The sequence below is a fragment of the Arvicanthis niloticus genome, chromosome 19 (assembly GCF_011762505.2).
Source record: "Arvicanthis niloticus isolate mArvNil1 chromosome 19, mArvNil1.pat.X, whole genome shotgun sequence".
In the NCBI taxonomy this organism is placed as follows: Eukaryota; Metazoa; Chordata; class Mammalia; order Rodentia; family Muridae; genus Arvicanthis; species Arvicanthis niloticus.
Genome location: NC_047676.1, coordinates 48,349,027 through 48,370,032, shown reverse-complemented (window position 1 = coordinate 48,370,032; position 21,006 = coordinate 48,349,027). Strand labels below are relative to the sequence as shown.

The following is a 21,006-nucleotide window of genomic DNA, read 5'->3' as shown; positions in this document are numbered from 1 at the left end:
GTAATCGCTCTAAAATGCAGCCAGCCTAAGCTACATGTACCTCTGTGCTAGAAAGACAAATAACAACAAAAATCTGAGGATGGCAAGGCCAGAAAGACTCTTATTTTAGCCAATCTTAGACATACTGAATGTATGAACATCTTTAGGCCCTAGGGTCAGAGCAACACCAATCTACATGCTGTAACACTAGGTAGTATGTCTATGTAATACAACCGTCTATGTCATACAACTGTAACTGGAGCTGTGTTTCTTTCTCTGCCATCTGGCCAGGCTTCCCAATGTGCTGCTTAAGCCTTTTAGATGTCTGTCCCCTAGTTTTTAGCAGTGTTCTAGGGAAGTGAAGTCCTAGAGCCATTGCCCTGGTTGCTCTTCCAGGTCTCCAGTCATTTTTTGACTCCAGTCTGCACCCTCCACCCCCCGTGACAACAGGGTTTTCTGTTTCCAGGCTCCCCACAATACTTGCTCCCTTTAAAATGATTTCCCCCTTTTCTGCCCTTTATTTCCCACAGAGCATGCTGCTGGCTTGATCTACTGCCAGACTTCCATGTTGAAGGATTGTCAAGACAACTTCCAGTCCTTGGGGGCTGTGTGACAGCCAGGTACAACAGCCTCTTTCAAGTGTGCTTCAACCCCGGTCTGTTAGGTTACAGAGCAGTGAAGATAAAGTTCTGTATTCACTTCTGCTCCTACACATAATATCAAAGGACGCGCAGGTTTTGGGAGGACATGGGGGCAGTGCTTGGTGTGTAAGCATGAAAACCTGAGTTCAGATCTCCAGAGTTCCTACAAATCTGAGCACAGCAGTGCTCCTTCTTTGACAAGATTAGAGTCCATATAAACACAGAAACTAAAGTACCAACAACTAAGACATCCTGTCTCAAAAAAGGAATATAACAAGAACTGACATGAGGTTGACCTCTGACCTCTATACGTGCTATGTATACATGCCCCTCCCCCCAAAAGATAAAGTGATCTGCAAAAGTTTAAAACCTACAATTAAGTTTGCTGTATATAACGAAGCTGTACTTCAAGATGTTTAATGGTCTCAATGTTCTTTTTAAAACCAAGTGGCTTAATACCAGTGTGGGCATCTGTGAGTGGGAAAGCACTGGAGAAAATGGTTCTTCTGTTAGCTGCATAAAGAAGTATGTGTATACAGAAACAAATGAATTCATGAATATTCTTATGTCTAATTCCTTAGTGATTTAAGTGTCCCTTGCTAATACTTCTAAATGTTCTAAATGTTGTTTCTAAACAACTTATATATAATAAATTTTACCTTTCTGAGATATATTTAATTTTTTCCATGTTCTTAAAAGTGTACTGGTTCTTGTGAATTTCACATCATGCACCCCAATCCCACTCCTCTCCCCCTCCCCTGGTATCCACCCTTCACCCTTGCAATCTGTCCCCCAACAGAGAAAAAAAAATAAAAATCTCATCGTGGAAGCCTCTGGTTCGAGCCTCTGGCTCCTGCTATTCTATCAATACTGGATCCTCACTGGGACTCCTCTTGGATAGCCTGTTGCCATGGAGATCCTGCAGCTTTGGATCTGTTAGAACCTGTCCTTTCATGACCTCCAGCAGTTCACTGATGGGGTAAATGTTGGGGTGGGTCAATTCAAAACCAAGAATCTGGGTCTCAGAGGTAGTTGAGCTGGTCAGCCAACCAGCTCTCCTGCCTTCGGGGATGGTTCACCAGTAAACCCTGGGCCCTGCTGCCCAGGGGAGGTACAGGGCCTGTTCTCCCAAGTGTTGCAGTTGGTGACAGACATGGCCATTCTCAGTTCTTCTACTCTCAACAAGGGAAGGGAGAAGGGAATTTCTCCCTTGAGTGTGACACCACTTAACAGTCAAGAGTCACGGGTGACTTTCCCACACTCATGCCCTTGCGCCTGTTCACTGCAACCTTCACATCCAGGGCTACACTGCCCAGGTGAGGCGCAGGGCCTGCTCCTCTGAGTGCTGTAGCATGCAGGTGGCAAGGGATGAGAGGGGCATGTCTCCCTCACCCATATCACTGTATGGCATATAACTAGCAGGGCCAGCTCTTCCACATGCCTCTGGAAAAGGCTCACCTAGGACTCCGTCACCAGGGTCAGCTTTAACTGTGTTTCCCAGTTGAGCTGCAGGACCAGCTCTCCCAAGTGCAGCAGGGAGAGCATGGGGCAGGACCAGCTTTCCGGTTCTCATGACCCTAGGGCCAGGTCTCCTGCCTGCCACAGATGGTGAGGGGTGAGAGACAGTAGGGTATCTCTCTCTCACCCGCACTACTGCACAGGAGAAGAGTGGTGGGTGCAGCTCTCCCACCTTAGTATCCTCAGGACAGCTCACCTACAACTCCCGAAATGTGCCAGTTGATCTCTCTACTGCAGCTGATAGTGGTGGGGTCAGGTCTCCTGTTCTCATGAACTCGGCCAGTTTTCCTACCAATGCCCAGGTGAGGGGTAGGGCCAGTTACTGCCCTCAGAAAGCAACATGTCTCTGGGTTACAGCCTAGACTAAGGGCATCAGCCTGGTCTTTTGGTGGTAACAGACTCCTGCTCCTTCAGGTCCAGGGACACAGAGGTCATCTCCAGTAGCAGCACAGACCAGAAACCCATCACAGTCCCAGGTGGCATCCCCAGCTACTCACATCAGGGTGTTCCTTACTACGCTCAAGTCTCCAGGTCTGCCTCTCTTCATTGTGCCTACATCCTTCTATTTCCTTCCATTTCTCCACTACTTACGCTCTTCTTAGCAGCACCCAGGGTCTATCAGTGTCTGAAGTCATGTCAGGACTGGTCTCAGGAGTGCTATGCCCTGCTTGTGCATTATGGTGCCAGGCGGGGGTCATCCTGAGCTTAGTCTGTCCCCCACCCACAAGCCCTGCTTGGCACCAGACTTGTGGTCTGGCAGGACAGCTCCCTGTTCAGGCTCCCTGGTGCTGGTCTAATGGTTGTCTCAGCCTGCTTTTTTCAGGGAACGTTAGGCTACTTATCATTTAAATATTCATAGGTCTCTGAGGGTAAACAGTCTCTCTCCTCTCTGCCACCTACTGGTGTACATGTGACACAGCAGCCATACCTGCAAATGCCTCTATGGGCAGGGGTAGCTTTACTTTTTTACATATTTTTATTTAAGGGCCACAAACAATTAAACCCCTTAGTATTGCTGGCTTAACAATAAACACCTCCTGTTGTTCAAATATCACCTTTGTACATAATATCATCTTAAAGTGTTTCAGTAACACATGAGAGCTCAACAGTTTTCTTCTCCATAGACTTTTCTAATGAATGACAGAAAGGGGGTGTGGTTGGGGGGAGAGGAGAGAGGGAGGCACAGGGAGGAGTAGAGGGAGGGGAAACTGTAGTCAGATTATATTGTATGAAAAAAGAGTCTATGTTTAATAAAAGGGGAAAATAATGTTCATTTTCAAAAAAGGTTTAAGAGTATACTTGGCTGGGAGTGGAAATTCACATCTGTAATTTCAGCCTTTGGGAAGCTGAGGCAGGGGATTAGAACTGTCTCAAAGGAACAAAAATACCAGTAAAGAAATCATGCTGACAAGTTACCTAAGCTTAATTTTTGAATACTTTTTTTTTTTAAGTTATCTATTAGAAAGCTGAAAAGCACAACCCATCTATCCTTAAAGTAGGCTGGAAGCTCATCCCTATGAGAATACAGAAGTAAAAAAATATTATCAAAGACTGTAGACAGAAATCACTGGGAGTGGCCCACAGGGCAAATAGTAGGGGGCTTAAGTGGTGGAAATCTGGAAAAAAGTAGGCAAAACGATGAGGTTCTAAGTTCAGACAGACGAGGACAGTGTGCATGGACAGAAAGGCAGTTCGGGTGTGTTTGTGCTCTAACACCCACGAACCACGTATAGGGTTAACCCTCTAACACCCATCAACCACCATGTGTAGGGTTAACCCTGTGTGGCTTCTGTGTGTTACTTAGTACTCTACCTGCTGTGTGGCTTCTCTCCATGGGGAGTGCATTTGCTCTACAGTGACTAACAGGTGTGGCTGATCACCAGGAGTGGTGCAGCTTTGTGTCACATGCTCACAGTGAGTGTGTGTCTTCAGGCTGCCCACTGGCCAATTTCCTAAGGCAAACTTGTGAGAACCTCACATTACTTTGTCTGGGATATTTATTCCTCAAACATTTTTAGAACCCCAATTACTCTGAATGGCTTTCCATTTAATTTATGTTTTTAAGGAAAAGTATAGTGCATAAAGCCAAATGTAATATTTTAAAAGTTTGATAAACAAAGAAAAAAACCCAAATTTTCCTTCAAGTTAGTGCTAGTTTTGAAATGAATGAGTTGATCGTATGGAACCACACTTGGAACAGTGGGAATGTAAATGAGTGATTCTGTTTGAGAAGGTTCCTCTGTGCTCTAGAACGGGTTCCTTCCACTTGACTTGTTCTCAATGGTGATTCCATTACTGAGAATGTATGACTCACAAGCAATTTTTAATAAAATCTTCAAACTCAGATTTTATTGCTTCCTATCAGATATTACATGAAATGACAGACCTTGTTGAGCTTGAGTGGATCATACCTTATTGAAGTACTCACACAAATCTTACAGAGTCTAGGTGTCAGAATCAAGTGAATTTTTCTAGGTAAGTTATTTGAAGTTTAATATTTAAAATGAATCTTGAAGGATGAAACAGTTCTTAAATGGAGGCTATAAAGTAGATAAACCAATATGGGAAATAACTACATATTGGAAAATATTCGTATGTTTTAGGGACCTGAGAGAAATGTAGATAAAACTGAGCTTTTTGGAGAAGGATATGATGGCAGGTGACAGACACAACAGGAGACATGGTGAGCTGACATGTGAATGAACTTGTACAACATCCTCCACAGGCAAAGAGCCACAGATTTAAAGCATGACTTATAACAGATGTATCAGCTACAATTCAAGGATTGAGTAAGATTTGAATTTTGTCCCTGAACATGAAAACAGTGCAGGTTGAAGGAAGAAGGAATCAAATATTTAATATTCAACTGTATGACTGTGGTAATTAATTACATGTAGGATGGAAAATAGAATTACAAAAGACTGCCATGCTTCTAGCAAGTGGTGCTAAACATTTCACAGAACAACTAGGAAAAATATTACGGATTTCCCCAGCTGTGCTGCCTATCTTAGATTTCTCTGGAGTTCTGTGTAGTTCGGCAGAATAATCATCATCTCAAAATTATAGGTGACTCTGTCCTGAGGGTGACTGTCTTTAGTTCTGTATGTATTTTCTGCTAAGTGGAAAATGTACCATGTTATATAGGAAAAAGTGCTTTGTTATATAGAAATGCATGATCAGATGTTTCGAAGAAAAACATTAAGATGACTCCAAAGCTCTGTAAAATTTTGTTGTTCACTTCTCAATTTTGTTTATGGTTGTAATATAACTGTATGGCCTGCCATATGTGCGTGTGTGTGTGTGTGTGTGTGCGTGTGTGTGCGTGTGTGCATGCGTGCGTGTGTGTGTGTGTGTGTGTGTGTGTGTGTCTGCGTGTTACATAAAACTATATTACAACATTTTCAAGGTGTGTGAGTGTGTCTCTGTCAGTCTGTATGTGTATCCATGCTTGTCTGTCTGTGAGTGTATGACATGTGTTCATGAGCTGTGGGCAACGAGGTAGGCATGCACAAGCAGGCATATGCATGTGAAGGTCAAAGGTCAATATTGGGTGCCCTTCTCGATTGCTCTCCTCCTTATTTTTTGAGACAGGTCTCTTCCTGAACCTAGAGTTCGTGGATTTGCTAGCCTGGGTAGCCAAGTGAGCCTCAGGAGCCCATCTGTCTCCACTCCTCTCTTCCTCTCTGGCTCTTATGCAGGTGCTGGGCTTGTGAACTCAAGTCCTCATGCTTATGTGACAAGCAAAACTAAGTCACATCCTTAGTCACTCAAGGAATATTTTTGACAAAAATTATTAATACTGAGTAATATTAGTATTCTGAGAAAAGGCAATTGTCATTTAGAAAAGACAGCAGAGCCAGAGCGATAGCTTAGTGGGTAAAGAAACTTGTCACTAAACCTGGAAACCCGAGTTCAATCCCTGTGTGGAAGGAGAGAACCAACCCCCATGTATGCACTGTGGTACCCTGTGCACAGTAAATAAATAGAAAAAGAGTAATTTCACACTGTTGTAACCAACAGTACTAGAAATTCTTAGGCTTTAATTAAAGGGAAAATTCTCTATAAACTAAATGACACATCGTAAGGAACAGACATGTCAGGAATCTCATTTTTTTTCTCATTTTCTGTGAGTAAAGCACTGAACAGAAGAAAGCAAGGTTCCCCTGGCTTGGGTTCCTTGTATGAGCACTAGAAATTCCGATTCTGTCTACCTGGGCTTCTTTCCTAGTGCACTATGTCAGCTCTCCCTGGCCGCAAGCTGTGCCCAGTTTGCTTTCCGAAACAGTTCTGGGAATTTTTAATGCTGGGAAATTATTTGAATCACGGAGTTTCAATTCCATGTGAAAGAGAATTTAGTATACTGGGTTATTTTTCGTAGTTTTTTCCTCTTTGGAGGGTTATAATATATCAATTCTCCTTCCCTTTTCTCTCCACAAACCATCCTTATAGCCTACCTTGTTTTCTTTCAAGTCTGTAATGTTTTTCATTGATTGCTGTTACACGACTATACATATGTTCATATATATATATATATCCATCCTGCTGCTCAGTCAGCTTAATGTTACCTGTATGTATATGTTTTCAGGGCTGACCATTTGGTATTGGATAAGCAATTGGTGTGCTCTTCCTTGGGGAAAACTATTTCTTCTCCTCTCAGCATCCCTTAGTTACCTGTAGTTCTTTGTGTAGGGTTGAGGCTTCATGCTCTTTCCCTTCAACCATTTTGGCAGGTCTGTTGTTGTTTTTGTTTAGGTCATGTTTAGGCAGTCATGCTGGTATGACTTCATAAGTATAGCTTCTGACGTTCAATTCTCAAACATTACAGGCTATTGTTATTGTCTTTGGTTACTCCCAAAGGTGTAAAATAAGTTCCTTTTGCTGGAGACACCATTCACTTCAGACACAGGGCCCAGAAGAATCTGAGTTGGAACTACCTAAATACCTCCTGCCTGAGATCTAGCTTTCATGTTACCTACCAGGAGGCCCCATGAAAATTTCTAAGGGAGGGAAGCAAACAAGGGTCTTACGCAGCTATGACACCTGTGAACCACAACTAATGAGATGATACAATAACTCTAAGTATACAGCAGTGGTTCACATACCTTGGTGGTGACCAATATCTCTCTAATAGGACTGAAGACCTGATCGACCAGAGAGAAATCCTGCCTGCTACTGGGAACCTAACCAACTATCCAAGGCTAGTGACGTCAGCTTTGAGAAGAAGCTACAACCACTTTATTACACCAGAATGATCCCTACTTGCACCCTAAGTTTTTGGCCTTACGTCCACAGTTAAGTGTTGTAGTGACCCCACATTGAGGAAACCTCACTCTGAAATTGAGGAAATAAATTACAGAAAACCACAATACAAGTTGTGGCACTAAGTCCCAATGGATACATCTGCAAAATGCCTAAGAATCAAGAAATATTTCTCAAGAGGGAGTGCAAAGATTGTAAGGGCCGGAGGACCAGGAAGTGACTCTTTCCTACTTTAACAGTCTGTGACTGCAATATTCACATAGGCAGCTGCACTCTCATTTTCGTTAAATGGAGGCTAAATTGCCTAGCAATACTGCTATCCTGACCTGTGACCTTCTGAACCAGCTGATGGTGGTAATATGAGTAGGACCAAAAGAAGGAATGACCAGTATATGCTAGTCTACATTACTGACCAACCGGATGGTGAACAAATAAACTGTTATATCAGGCCCATAGGTGTTGGAAAAATACTCGGTAATGGACAACCCTGTAAGCAGTGCTAAAGGACAGGGTGCAGGTTAGAAACAAAGTAACAGTTTATGAACTTTAGTAAGACAAGAACAAAAACCAAACAAAATTTGGTAAACTTCTTTCTGTTTTCACTCAATAATTCCCTAACATATTGCTAATCAGAAATAGAAATGAAGAGATAAGTGTAAGAATTGTCATACCATCCATTAACTTACTAAAAAATTCTTTTCCTGAACGTCTTCCATTTCAAAACTGTGGATATTTTTTTTTTTACTTGTCATATGGCACATGCTTTAAGACTCTCACAATTCTGAAATTTTCTGAAAGCTAGATTAACACAAAGTATGTCGTACATAAATGAATTCATCAAAATTGTCACTATGCGGTATGTTGCCTTCACAAACAGTTGGGAAATAGTTCCTACACTGTATCCACACACTGTATCCACTCATGTAACATCTCTCTTTTGGCTGTCAAAATCCTAAGCACTATGTTAGACATCCAAGGAGGGCTGAAAGATACCTAGTTTGAGAAATTCTCCCTTACTTAACAGAAATAAATAATAGAGGGAACAGGACATATTTGAGAGTCATACCCAAGAACACAATAATTTACTGTTATCTACACAGGAGATGAAGATGTCATGAAAGAATGCTTATATACATATAGGCACCAATATTTGAGATGCATTTTAAGAACACACTCTGGGTGTGAGAGAATTACCCAGACAAGTAAGCATGGGAGAAACCTAAGAGGTGAAAATATTCAATGTATAGGTACAATGTATAGGTATCAGGAAGACAAACATGTGCTCACTTATAAGTGGCTATTAGCTGTAAAGTAAAGGATAACTATGCTACAATCCTCAGTCCCAGAGAATCTCAGTAACAAAGTGGACTCAAAGAGGGCCTGGGGAGGGGAAATAGAATAGATATCATGGGTGGACTGGGTGTGGGTGGAGACAGGGACAGGACGGATCAGGTGGAGGGGGGGAAGATGGAGGGTGACCCAGAATCTACAAGGGTGACCCCAGCTAAGACTCTTAGTGATGGGAGAGATGGAGTCTGAACCAGCCATCTCCTACAACCAGGAAAGACTTTCAGTGGAGGGATTGGGACACCAATCCAGCCACAAAACCTTCAACTTACATTTTTTTTCTGCCTGCAAGATGTGCCGGGATAAGGGTGGCACAGAAATTGTAGGTGTGGCCAACCAGTGATTCATCTAGCTTGAGACTCATGCCATATGAGGGATCCTACCAATGCTACTACATGGAGGTTCAGGACCCAGAGGCTGAATAGCCCAGAGACCTAGGATAAAACCAAACAAGAGTGGCAAAAGAAAAAAAAAAGTCAATGAAATAATTCCTAATGATATTCTGCTATACTCATAGATTAGAGCCTAGCTCAGTTGTCATCAGAGGGGCCTCATCGAGCAACTGATAGAAACAAATGCAGAGACTCATAGTCAACCAATAGGTAGAGCTCCTGCAGAAGATGAGAAGGAAGGATTGTAGGAGCCAGAGGGGTCAAAGACACCACGAGAAAACCCACAGAATCAACCAACCTGGGCTCATAAGAGCTCACAGAGACTGAATAGACAACAATGGAGCCTGCATGGGTCTGACCTAAGCCCTCTGAACATAGGTTATGGTTGTGTAGATTGGCATTCCTGTGGGACTCCTAACAGTGGGAGTGGGAGTTGCCTCTGACTCTTGCCTACTTTTGGGACTCTTTGCCTTCTATTGGGTTGCTTAGTCTAGCCCTAATACGAGGGGAGGTATGACTTGATATGCCATGCTTGGTTGCTATGCATGGGGGGTGGGCTGCCCTTTAAAAAGAGAAATGGAGAAGGAGTGGATGACAAGGAGACAAAGGAGGTAGTGGGGGTGATGGACTGGGAGAGGAGGAGGGAGGGGAAACTGGGGTCAGGATATAATGTATGAGAGAAGAATAAATTTAAAAAAGTTTAAAAGGAATCCAATTTGGCTAGACTATAAATTACATACAGAAATTGTTGGATACAATTAATACCAGATAAGCAAGGTCCTTGAGTGGCAATCTGTGTAATTATCAGGCAGGAACTATAGAAAAGGTGATTTGGGTTGAAGAAATAAAAAGGAATAAATTTGGAGCTGTTGCCTATTAATGCAGACTGAGAAGAAAGAAGAGGCTACCTAGAGAAGCTGCCTGGGAGACATGAACAAGTGTTAAAATGAAAAGAATTCCAGGTACTATTTCCATGGGTAGGAATCCCAGAAGCAACAGGGGAGAGCAGCAGGTGTAGGAAGGTGTAGAGGTGGCATCAAAGGAAAAGCACATGCAGGTAGTGGTGTGATGATGTCACATCTTCCCTAATCTCTCATCTCTGATAGACAGCTATCTATAAAAACATGTTCATATACTAGAAGCTTCCATTCTTGCTCTTAGAGAGCAACATGGCTTCATGTAATGTAGACACTTAAGCAGTTTATCAAAGATATCAAGAATCACCCTAGAGCCACTTCCTAAGACACACTGTTTCTTGAGCATCCTCATTGCTGGGCACTAAAATCCCAGGAAACCCTCTTAGTTTTTCCTTAATGGACATTCCTGAGGAACTTTTTGTAGTCCACTGAAGTAGAATGTCCTAGAGATGACCTGGTGACTACATATGTTGTCTCAACTTTGTAACACACCAGCTCCAGATCTTTGCCTAAACTGTGTGATTCAGAAAGTATTAACATTTCAAATTAACCGTCTATATGATTTCTTTCTATCTACATTATATAAGTTATAGGTTTCTATTGTCTCCTTTGAAAGTTTCTGTTTGATTAACCACAAAACCCTACAGCTACTAGAATATACCTGCCAATACCGTCTAGAAAATCTTAAGCTGGGCTGTGGTGGCGCATGCCTTTAATCCCAGCACTTGGGAGGCAGAGGCAGGCAGATTTCTGAGTTCGAGGCCAGCCTGGTCTACAGAGTGAGTTCCAGGACAGCCCGGGGTATACAGAGAAACCCTGTCTCGAAAAAAAAAAAAAAAATCTTAAATGGCAATATTCTTCATTTTATATTTTTTCATGACAATGAGAGCTTCAATGATTGTGTATCTCACTATGTAAAGTACACATTATATAAATATTTTTCAGTTTGGTCATACCATCAAGCCTAAAAGAAATATATTTTAATATTTTTTGAAGATTTAACTAAAACCTAGATGGAGTAGCTGATTCACTGAATTGTGGGAAACTTAACCAGAGACACATAGTAGTTTGCCAATACACGCCATGTCTTTAAGATGTGCAATGCTATTTTTCTCACACATTATCAGGTTCCATAGCAGGTCTTAAAAGAACCATGAGATACAATGAAAGTACAGGACAGATCACAGTGGTGAAGAGCCTCACAGTATGAGTTTGACTCCCAGATCCAGCTACCTACTGGATGGGTGACATAGGACAAGACACCCAACTTCATATCTAAAATAGCCATAATAGAGTAACAGTTTATTGGGATGTCTGAGATTACATTGAGTCACATAGCTAAAGGGACCACAGCAGTACCTGGGACACAGCATGATTTACAGAAGTTCTGTTTTTTTGGTTGGTACGACCATTGCTGTCTATTGGCCATATTGTTAACATTCTTTGGTTCCAAAGTTAAAGTATTAACTTTGAAGTCAGTCTTTACATTTAAGAAGGTTCACAATCATTCATCAGTTTCTATCCTTTGATCTTTGGCTGATGTAGTCTATTAACATTAAGAGATAAGTAATATGACTTTAGAACAAACAACTCAACTGTTCCGGAGCTGGGGAGATGTGCCAGCAGTTAAGATCACTGGCTGCACCAGAAGACCCTGGTTTGGTTCCAACATGATGTTGTAGCTCACAACCATCTGTAACTCCAGTTCCAGGGATTTTGACACCTACTTTTGGTCCCTGCAGATGATGTATGCATGTGGTGTATAATACATACATGCAGACAAGAAACCCACATACATAAATAAAAATAATTTTATAAAAAAGTTTTAAATTATGGTTATACATTAGAATTAACTAGAATAGTTCCAAAAATTAATATCTCTTTGGATTTTATTGTGTTAGAATGCTTAATTTTAAAATTGGTTTTTGAATAGCTGACTTGAATTTTATGAAAAGCATGTTAAATGAATTTGTATTAGGATTTACATAGTATTTCCAATGAGTTCTGAAATGGCCCTGACCATACTTGTGCTATTTTATACCAAGTATTTATGGAAAGTAGTGTTCTTAACACTAGCAATTATCAAACTAAAATAGTAATCAACTCTGAAAAGTGTTTAGTGTGTTATACATCATGAAAAATCAAATATTCAGTCCAGATTTTACTCAAGATGTAAAAGCACATCCATCTCTTTAGTGTGTTTTCTTTCATACTTAATAAATAATAAATTTATATGTATATGAAGTAATTACTTTAAATTTTAATACCTTATATATAATTAAACAAATTTAATTACTATTTTGTCCTTAAAATGGGAAAAGTATGTGTATTCCAAAAATTATTTTAAAATAAATTTCTTTATTATTTATTACTGGTAAATATTTATTTACACACACACACAGATATATATATATATATATATATATATATATATATATATATAGAGAGAGAGAGAGAGAGAGAGAGAGAGAGAGAGAGACAAGTAAAATTTTCCCATGCCAAAAGGGTTGAAGGTGAAAAAAGTGTGAAAAGCCACGGTCTAAAACTAAAATACTGAGCAGGGAAATCTGGGCTGAAGGGTCCAGATTTTTCTTGGCCTCTGTAAAATATTCCCTACAGCAGAACCTCTTCTAATGTAGGGTCTTATGATTTGTTATCAGATATGATAAGTCACAGGATGTCTTTATGGAACAAACTGACAGAAAGGCAGAGATGATTAGAATGTATTTTCAGTTTGTTTAGTTTATAGTAATAAAAATAGATTCTGCTCCCTGGGACCTGAGTAGCATAACATGGCAGAAAGAACCTTTACTTTAGCTGCTGGTAAGCTGTTCTGGGCTACCTCAAGGACCAGGAACAAAAGGACAAAACCGGAAGACAAGGAGCAATTACTGTTTTAGTATTTTTTTATTGGATACTTTGTTTACATTTCAGATGTTATACCTTTACCCCATTCCCTTATTAAAGACCAGCCTTACTCCATAGTGATCTGATAGGGTGCAAGGGATTATATTAATCTTTTGTATCTGTTGATCCTGTTTTATGACCAATTATATGGTCTATTTTGGAGAAGGCACCATGAGGTGCTGAAAAAAAGGTATATTCTTTTGTTTTAGGATGAAATGTTCTACAGATATCCATTAAATCCATTTGGTTCATAACTTCTGTTAATTTCATTGTGTCTCTGTTTAGTTTCTGTTTCTATGATCTATCTGTCCATTGCTGTGTGAGGTGCAATGTGTGCTTTGAGCTTTAGTAAAGTTTCTTTTATGTATGTGGGTGCCCTTGCATTTGGAGCATAGATGTTTAGAATTGAGAGTTCATCTTGGTAGATTTTTCCTTTTAGTATGAAGTGACTTTCCTTATTTTTTTTTTGATAACTTTTGGTTGAAACTTGATTTCATTTGATATTAGAATTGCTACTCCAGCTTGTCTCTTGGGACATTTTGCTTGGAAGATTGTTTTCCATCCTTTTACTCTGAGGTACTTGTCTGTCTTTTTCACAAAGAGGTGCGTTTCCTATATGCAGCAAAATTCTGGGTCCTGTTCATGTATCCTGTCTGATAGTCTACTTTTTTATTGGAGAATTGAGTCCATTGATATTAAGAGATATTAAGTAAAAATGACTGTTGCTTCCTGTTATTTTTGTTATTAGAGGTGGAATTATGTTTGTGTAACTATCCTCTTTTGCGGTTGTTGGAAGATTACTTCCTTGCTTTTTCCAGGTTGTAGTTTCCCTCCTTGTGTTGGAGTTTTCCATCAGTTATCCTTTGAAGTGCTGGGAAGATATTGTGTAAATTTGGTTTTGTCATGGAATATCTTGGTTTTTCCATCTATAGTGATTGAGAGTTTTGCTGGGTATAGTAGTCTGGGCTGGCATTTGTGTTCTCTTAGGGTCTGTATGTCAGTCCAGGATCTTCTGGCTTTTATAGTCTCTGTTGAGAAGTCTGGCTTTCTTGCAATCCTTTAAGGGATTGTTGTGTTTCCCCTTTAAGGGCTTCTACCTGTTTACCTGTGTTCTGTACTTTCTTAAGGGAGTTATTTATGTCCTTCTTAAAGTCCTCTATCATCATCATGAGAAGTGATTTTAATTCTGAATCCTGCTTTCCTGGTGTGATGGGGTGTCCAAGGCTTGCTATGGTGGGAAAACTGGGTTTTGATTGATGCCAAGTAACTTTGGTTTCTGTTGCTTATGTTCTTGTGCTTGCCCTTCACCATCTGGTTAACTCTAGTGCTACCTGCACTCACTGTCTCTGACTGGAGCCAGTTTTTCCATTTATCTTGCTTGTGTCAGAACTTTTTGGGCCTGACATGAGGTCTAATCTCCATTCCAATTTCACCCTTCAGTCATGTACACAGGAGGGCATGATAAACAGGCCCCAGGCCCTAGAGAGATTTACATACTAATTATTAGTACCTGAAAGCCAGAGGGTGGAGCCAATTAGGCATTCCTTCCCAGCCCCTTCCCCCCACTTCCCTTCCCTATTTAACACAGGTCCACCCTGGGTTTTAGGGGCGCACATCCAGATCCATCCTCCATCTGCCAAGCCAATATACTGGTTTTGGAAACCCAAGGACTTCCTCCTGTGTTGGGGCTGTGCCTTGAGGAGCCATGGAGAGGCCTTTAGTGAGCAGCCGGGCCTAACTTCTCGCTGGAGGAACCCAGAGCATTCCCAGCCAACTACCCACAGCCTGGTGTGAGGAACCCTGTGGTTCCCCAGCCAGTTTTTTACCTACAAGAACTTTTCAGAGTCCAGATGTCTCTGTGATCCTGTGATCCTGAGCTCCTGTGTAGAAGAACTCCTGGGACGCAGGCCGCCTCTGGGATCCTGAAATCCTGCTGCTCTGAGTGCAGTGGTTCCTCTAGGATGGCTCAGGATATGGTGTCTTCACAGGAGCAGACCAGCTAGGTGTCTGCCCCAGCCAAAAGGACCAAGGGAGGAGCAGAAGGGGAGTGGTATTCTGGAGGGGTAGGGTTTAGGTGGCTGATGGGTCCTGAGTGCCCCAGGCTCCCAGTTGTATCTGTGGGGTGTAGGGTAGTGGGAGAGGTTTCTTACTGGTTGCTCTGAATACAGTGGCTCCTCTAGGATGTCTCAAGATATGGTGTCTTCACAGGAGCAGACCAGCTAGGTGTCTGCCCCAGCCAAAAGGACCCGTTTTAGTATTTTTAAGAATACTTTTATTCTATTTCTTCCTCTCTGTTTTTATTGAAGATACATTCTCCTCTCATACACCCAACCACCATTACCCCTCCCTTCACTTCTCCCAGCAAACCCTGTCCTCACCGCCCCCTTCCCTTCCCCCTCCCCCCTACCCAATTCTCCCACAGTTCCCTCAGAAAAGAGCAGGCCTCCAAGAGAGAACAGCCAAACAGGACAAGACAAGATACAATAAGACAGGGTAAAAGCCCTCATTCTGAGGCTGGATGAGGCAACCCAATAAGAGGAAAAGTATCCCAAGGGCAGGCAAAAGAGTCAGAGACACATCCATGCCCACTATAAGCAGTTCCACAAAACATCAACCTAAAAGCCATAACATATATGCAGAGTGTTAGTATTTCGTCTAAACTCCACATCCCCAGTTACCTGGCAACAGCCAGGTATGCTCCTCCCCACAGTTACCTGGCAACCGCCAGGTAGCCTGATCCACTATAAAAGGGGCTGCTTGCCCCCTCCTCTCTCTCTTACTCCCACTCTTACACCCTCTCTCTGTCCCCTCCCCCCTTCCTCTCTCCACGTGGTCATGGCCGGCCTCTACTTCTCTTCTCTCCCCACCTTTGCCCTTTCCGCTGAATAAACTTTCTCCCCCTTGGAACCGCATGGTCTGGAGTGGTCTGTTCTGAGCTGCGGTCGGACTTCTTCTTAAAACAACAACACAGAGGACCTGGTACAGACCCACACAGATGCCATACTTGCTGCTTCGGCCACTGTGAGCCCAGATGAGGCTTCCTTAGTTGACTTAGTGGCTCATGTTCTTCTGGTGTTCTACATCCCCTTTGACTCCAATTCATATTTTAATTTTGTATTGTTTACCTGTATGTATGTATGTATGTATGTATGTGCACCATGTTTATACTCCTGGAACTGGAGTTACATGTGATGGTGAGCTGCCACATGGATGTTTGAATCACATTTGTGTCTTCTGTAAGAGCTGCAAGTGTTCTCAGGTGCTGACCCTTCTCTTCATGCCTTGCTCTAGCATTTTTGAAAATAGCAATAAGGGTCGGGACAGGTGAAGTGGCTTTGCCATTAAGAGCATGTAGTGCTCTTACAGAGGAACGATTCCCAGCACCTATGCTGAGTGGCTCACAACCACCTGTAATCCTGTTCCAGGAGATCCAACACCTTCTCTTTGGCTCTGTGGGCACTTTTAATCACATGTGAACAAACCTATATGCACATATACATATACACAGATAATTTAAAAATAAATCTTAAAAATATATAACAAGGACTCTGGGGCTTGTGATTCAGGAAACATGGATGAAAATATATCACGTCTCTCTCTTCTATATCCCTCCCTCCCTCCCTCCCTCCCTGCCTCCCTCCCTCCCGTCCTTCCTCCCTTCCTCCCTTCCTCCCTTCCTTCCTTCCATCCTTCCCTTCTTCCTTCCTTCCTAATGCTAATGATTGTGTGAACCTTCAGCAGCCAGATCCCTTTTTGCTGGCAGAGGGTTTTGTGTCCATGGGATTCCTAAACAGGGTGGTATTAGTGATAATGCAAGTGGCAACAGTAACTTGCTAAAAACAAAGAAATAATTAAAAGGGGGAATGGTGAAATTGTCAGGGAGGGTGATTGACTTTTCTCTTTACAAGACACCTAACTATATCATGTGCTTACGCCTGACAGCATTGTGTCTATTTTGGTCATTTTTAAATCCTCTCAAACTTTGTCAGTGCCTTACCAAGTAGGTTTATGTGATACTCTAAACTCTTTGTTGTGGATGGTCTGGACACCATGAGTAGTCACCATAAAACCTACTTTCTTTGCTCATTCATAAGAAGCAACTCCTTAGCAGCTTTACCATGAGATGTTAGTAACTGAGAACCCCCAGGTTCCACTTTTAAGTCTAGCTGTCTTGCTGATTCTCCATTACATCTGTGGTTGGTTCTTCCATTTTTGTTTTGATGCCTTCAAAATAATCTACAAGAGTTGGAATTGACTTCTTCTGAGATTCTGTTACTGTTGTTATCTTTTACCTCCTCTGATGAATCACACAATGTTCTTAACAGAATCTAGAATGGTGAATCATTTCCATAAGGTTTTCAATTTACTTTGCCCAGATTTCTCAGAGGAATCACTATCTAGGGCAGCTCCAGACTTACAAAATAAATACCTCTTTTCAATAACATTTGAAAGTCAGAACTACTCCGTGATCCATGCACTGCAGAATTTTTGATGGGGCAGCAGGCATGACAACTACTCAACTTTTACTGTATACTACCACCAGAGCTTTCAGATGACAGAGCCAATTGTCAATGAACAGCAGAGTAATATTTGTAACAAGCCTTCTTTTTTTCCAGAGAAGTCTCACAATTGGAAATAAAATATTCAATAAGCCATGTTGTAAACAGATGTACTGCTATTTAGGATGGCTGTTCACTTACAGACTACAAGCAGATTAAACCTCACTTGATTCTTGAGGACCCTGGCATAATGGTCAATGAACATTGGATTCAATTTACAGTCACAAGCTGCATCCACTCCTAACAAGTAAATTAGCCTGTCTGTGAAGCCAAGCTGTGGAAAACCATCTAGCCATGAAAGCTTCAGATGGCAATTTCTAACAGGAGGCTGTCTGTCCTGTCTCCATGGAAACATCTCTTCGTTACTCACGCCATCGCCAATGATCTTGGTAGAGGGTTTCTGGATAACTTCCTGTAGCTTTTCTATCAGCATGTGGTACTTTTCTACTTATATGTTTGGGATATGCTTTAGGTTTTTTTTTTTCCTTAAGATTCATAAGTCCCAAACATGTTTTCAAACCATCTTCCTACTTCTCAGAGCCTTCACAGGAGGGAGGAGAGCTAGGGCCTTGTTCTGAATTAGACTTCAGTTAAAAGGAAAATGGTGGTTGGTTTAACTGGCTAGTTTAATGCTCTAAATAGACCAAATATTCCTTTAGGTCAGATAATGCTGTTTTTAATTCCTTTTAATTCCTTCAAATACTTGTGGAAAAGATGCTACAAGGTAGAATGTCTTCCCATGTTCACAGATTGGCAAAATTAGTTTTGTGAAAATAGTTATATTATCATAAGCATAATGGCAATGACATTCTTCACAGAGCTAGAAACAAACAAAATTAAAATATGGAAACACAAAAGACCCCAATTATCCAAAGGAATCCTTAACAGAAAGATCAATGTTGGATGCAACACAGCTCCTGATGCCAAATTTTACTACATAGAACCATGGTTAAAACAAAAACAAAAACCAAAAACAGAAAGAAAGCATCATGGTACAGTCATAGGAACAGGCATGCAGACCAATGGAATGCAGCAGGAGACCTAGAAATAAACCTGTACAGGTCCACAAACTTAGCAACAAAGCACACGTATACATTGGGAAAGAGACAGCTTCTTTAACAAATGATTAGGAAAAATACATACATACATACATAAAAGAAGGAAACTAGATCTCTATCTCTGACTCTGCAAAACAAACAAGCAAATTCAAGAAGGCTCGAGTAAGGTAAGACCTGAAACCTTAAAACCACTAGAAGAAAAGATAGGCGAATGTTTTATGATGCAATCAGAGGTAAGGACTTTTGGAAAAGGACTTGAATAGCATATGGAATAATGACAAAAATGTCAAATGGGATAACAAAATAATTGGAAAGCTTCTGCACAGCAAAGAAAAAAATCATCGGAATAAAAACCTTTGCCAATTATACACCAGACAAGGGATTAATATCTAGGATATATAAAGAACTTCAGAACTTAAACATCTGAAAACCAAATGATCAAACTGACACAGGGCTAATGACCTAAACAGTTTCTCAAATCCAAATGACCAATAGTACTTTAAATGAGCAACTGGGTAACTGCAAATCAAGCAGTAGTGATTTCATCTCCCCATGTAGATAGAACCCATAGAACTAACGAAGCAAATGGATGAGCTCTTTCTCAGTATTAGGCAAGTTCGTGGCATCTATGGCCTGGTTTGCCTTTTGTTGCTGTGATAAAAGACCATGACCAAAAGCCACTTGGGGAGGAAAGAGGTTATTTTACCTTGTAACCCACAGTCTATCATGAAAGGAAGTCAAGGAACTTAGTTGGTTACATGAGCAGCCTTCTAGTGCAGCTTTCTCTATCCAAAGACCATGAAACCTTTTCTTGTCTTTCTTGACCTAGAGATCCCCCACTCAAATGTATACAGGCTTTGGGTATATTCGTATAGATGGATCAATCTCATCACTTCTGGCATAGTAATGATAAAAATAAAACTAATGAATCATAGCTCTGGAAACTCTTAGAAAACTTCTCTTTAAGTTCAGAGAAAAATACCGATTTATCTAAAAGCCATCAAGATTCATGGCTAGCTCTTCTTTTTAATGCTCTCTTTACTTGAAAAAATTCTATCACAGGACCCACAGAGAATACACATATCCTGATATTTGAAGCCCGTGAGCACACTAAGTGGCAGTGGGGAATTAGGACTAAAGACTGGATTATGGTTGCTAACTGCCCTCTCTTAAAGAGATTGCTGTAGAGTAATTGGAAGAGGCAAAGCAATCATCAGGTCATCAAACAGGGAAGGTGAAAAGAGAAGAATCAAAACCAGAAATGGCCAGACTAGCCTTTTGGGTCTGAAGATAGTGATGGTCATAGGCAAAGATGCAGACAGATTCTAGAAAGGTACAAAGAGGCACCCGTATATACTCTACACGGGTATCCTCTGGATCCTCTGTAAGGAAATGTAGCCCTGATAATGCCTTTACTTTTGCAGAATGAGACCAACTTTCAACACATTTGAGACTTCTAACTTCCAGAAGCCAAATTCATTTGTGTATTTAAAACAGTGAATTTGTTTTAAATTTAAAATTCATTATAGCAGTAATAAGAAACAAATTCACCTTCAAAATATGTAGAAGGAGCCAGTAGTTTTATTACCTTAAAATACATGTGTTGTATTTATTCTGCTGGGTGATGATGATGCTTCACAGAAGACAGCTTAGACAGACTATAAGTCATTGTGACTGAAGATAAAAGGAACATCTAATCATTAGAGCTAATTTAACATATGACACAAGAATAGTGTTAAATGCTTAATGGACAAATATGTAACGAATGGAAAGAAGCTATTTGCTGTTGTGATGGAAACTGATGAAAGCACCACTTTATTCAAGAGTGGGGGGAGGATGGTTTGCCAAGTGCATGAATAAATAGTGACGAACACATGTCAAAGGAACGGCTCCTCCTGTCTCATGTTATTTCACTTTCTTCTCACACCTTACTCTGCAATGAAACACACGGCCTGTCACTGATCTTATTTTGAATTGAGGAGTAGGGCTGCTATCCAGGAAACTGCAAATAATACCTCAAACTGAAAACCCCAACAATGTACTTAAATATATGTAAAAGTATTACAAACACTAACCCAAAGAAACTCTTTTTTTTTTTTTTTTTTTTTTTTTTTTCCGTCTGAGCAAAGGGACAACAAATGCCTTTGCAAAATGGGAGAAGAAAAGCAGAGGCAGAATCTTAGCTGATACTACCGGAGGGACTTATAACTGACTCTGCAAACTCTGTCTTACAAAGGATGGAATCTCATCGTTTTTAATCTTCAAGAGATTACAATACACCACTCCACAGTTTACTCTAGGACATGAAAGTCTTACATGCAAAGCAATGAGTCTGTTTTGTTCCAAGAGACTTGGTGCCCTCTGGTGTTTAATTTCGCCTTTACAAACTAAAACTTTACTCAAATGGAACTGAAAAGCTGAATTGCAGC

At 41.0% G+C, this 21,006-nt stretch overlaps 1 protein-coding gene and 1 non-coding gene across 5 annotated transcripts in view; both read right to left on the bottom strand.

The window, feature by feature from the left end:
- Rnf180 (ring finger protein 180) overlaps nucleotides 1–21,006 on the bottom strand; it is a 172,900-nt gene that overhangs the window by 94,681 nt on the left and 57,213 nt on the right. The window lies entirely within an intron of this gene.
- On the bottom strand, nucleotides 2,964–3,089 carry LOC117724093 (small nucleolar RNA SNORA17). Its single transcript, XR_004608777.1, has one exon. It is a non-coding gene; the product is annotated as a small nucleolar RNA SNORA17 (small nucleolar RNA).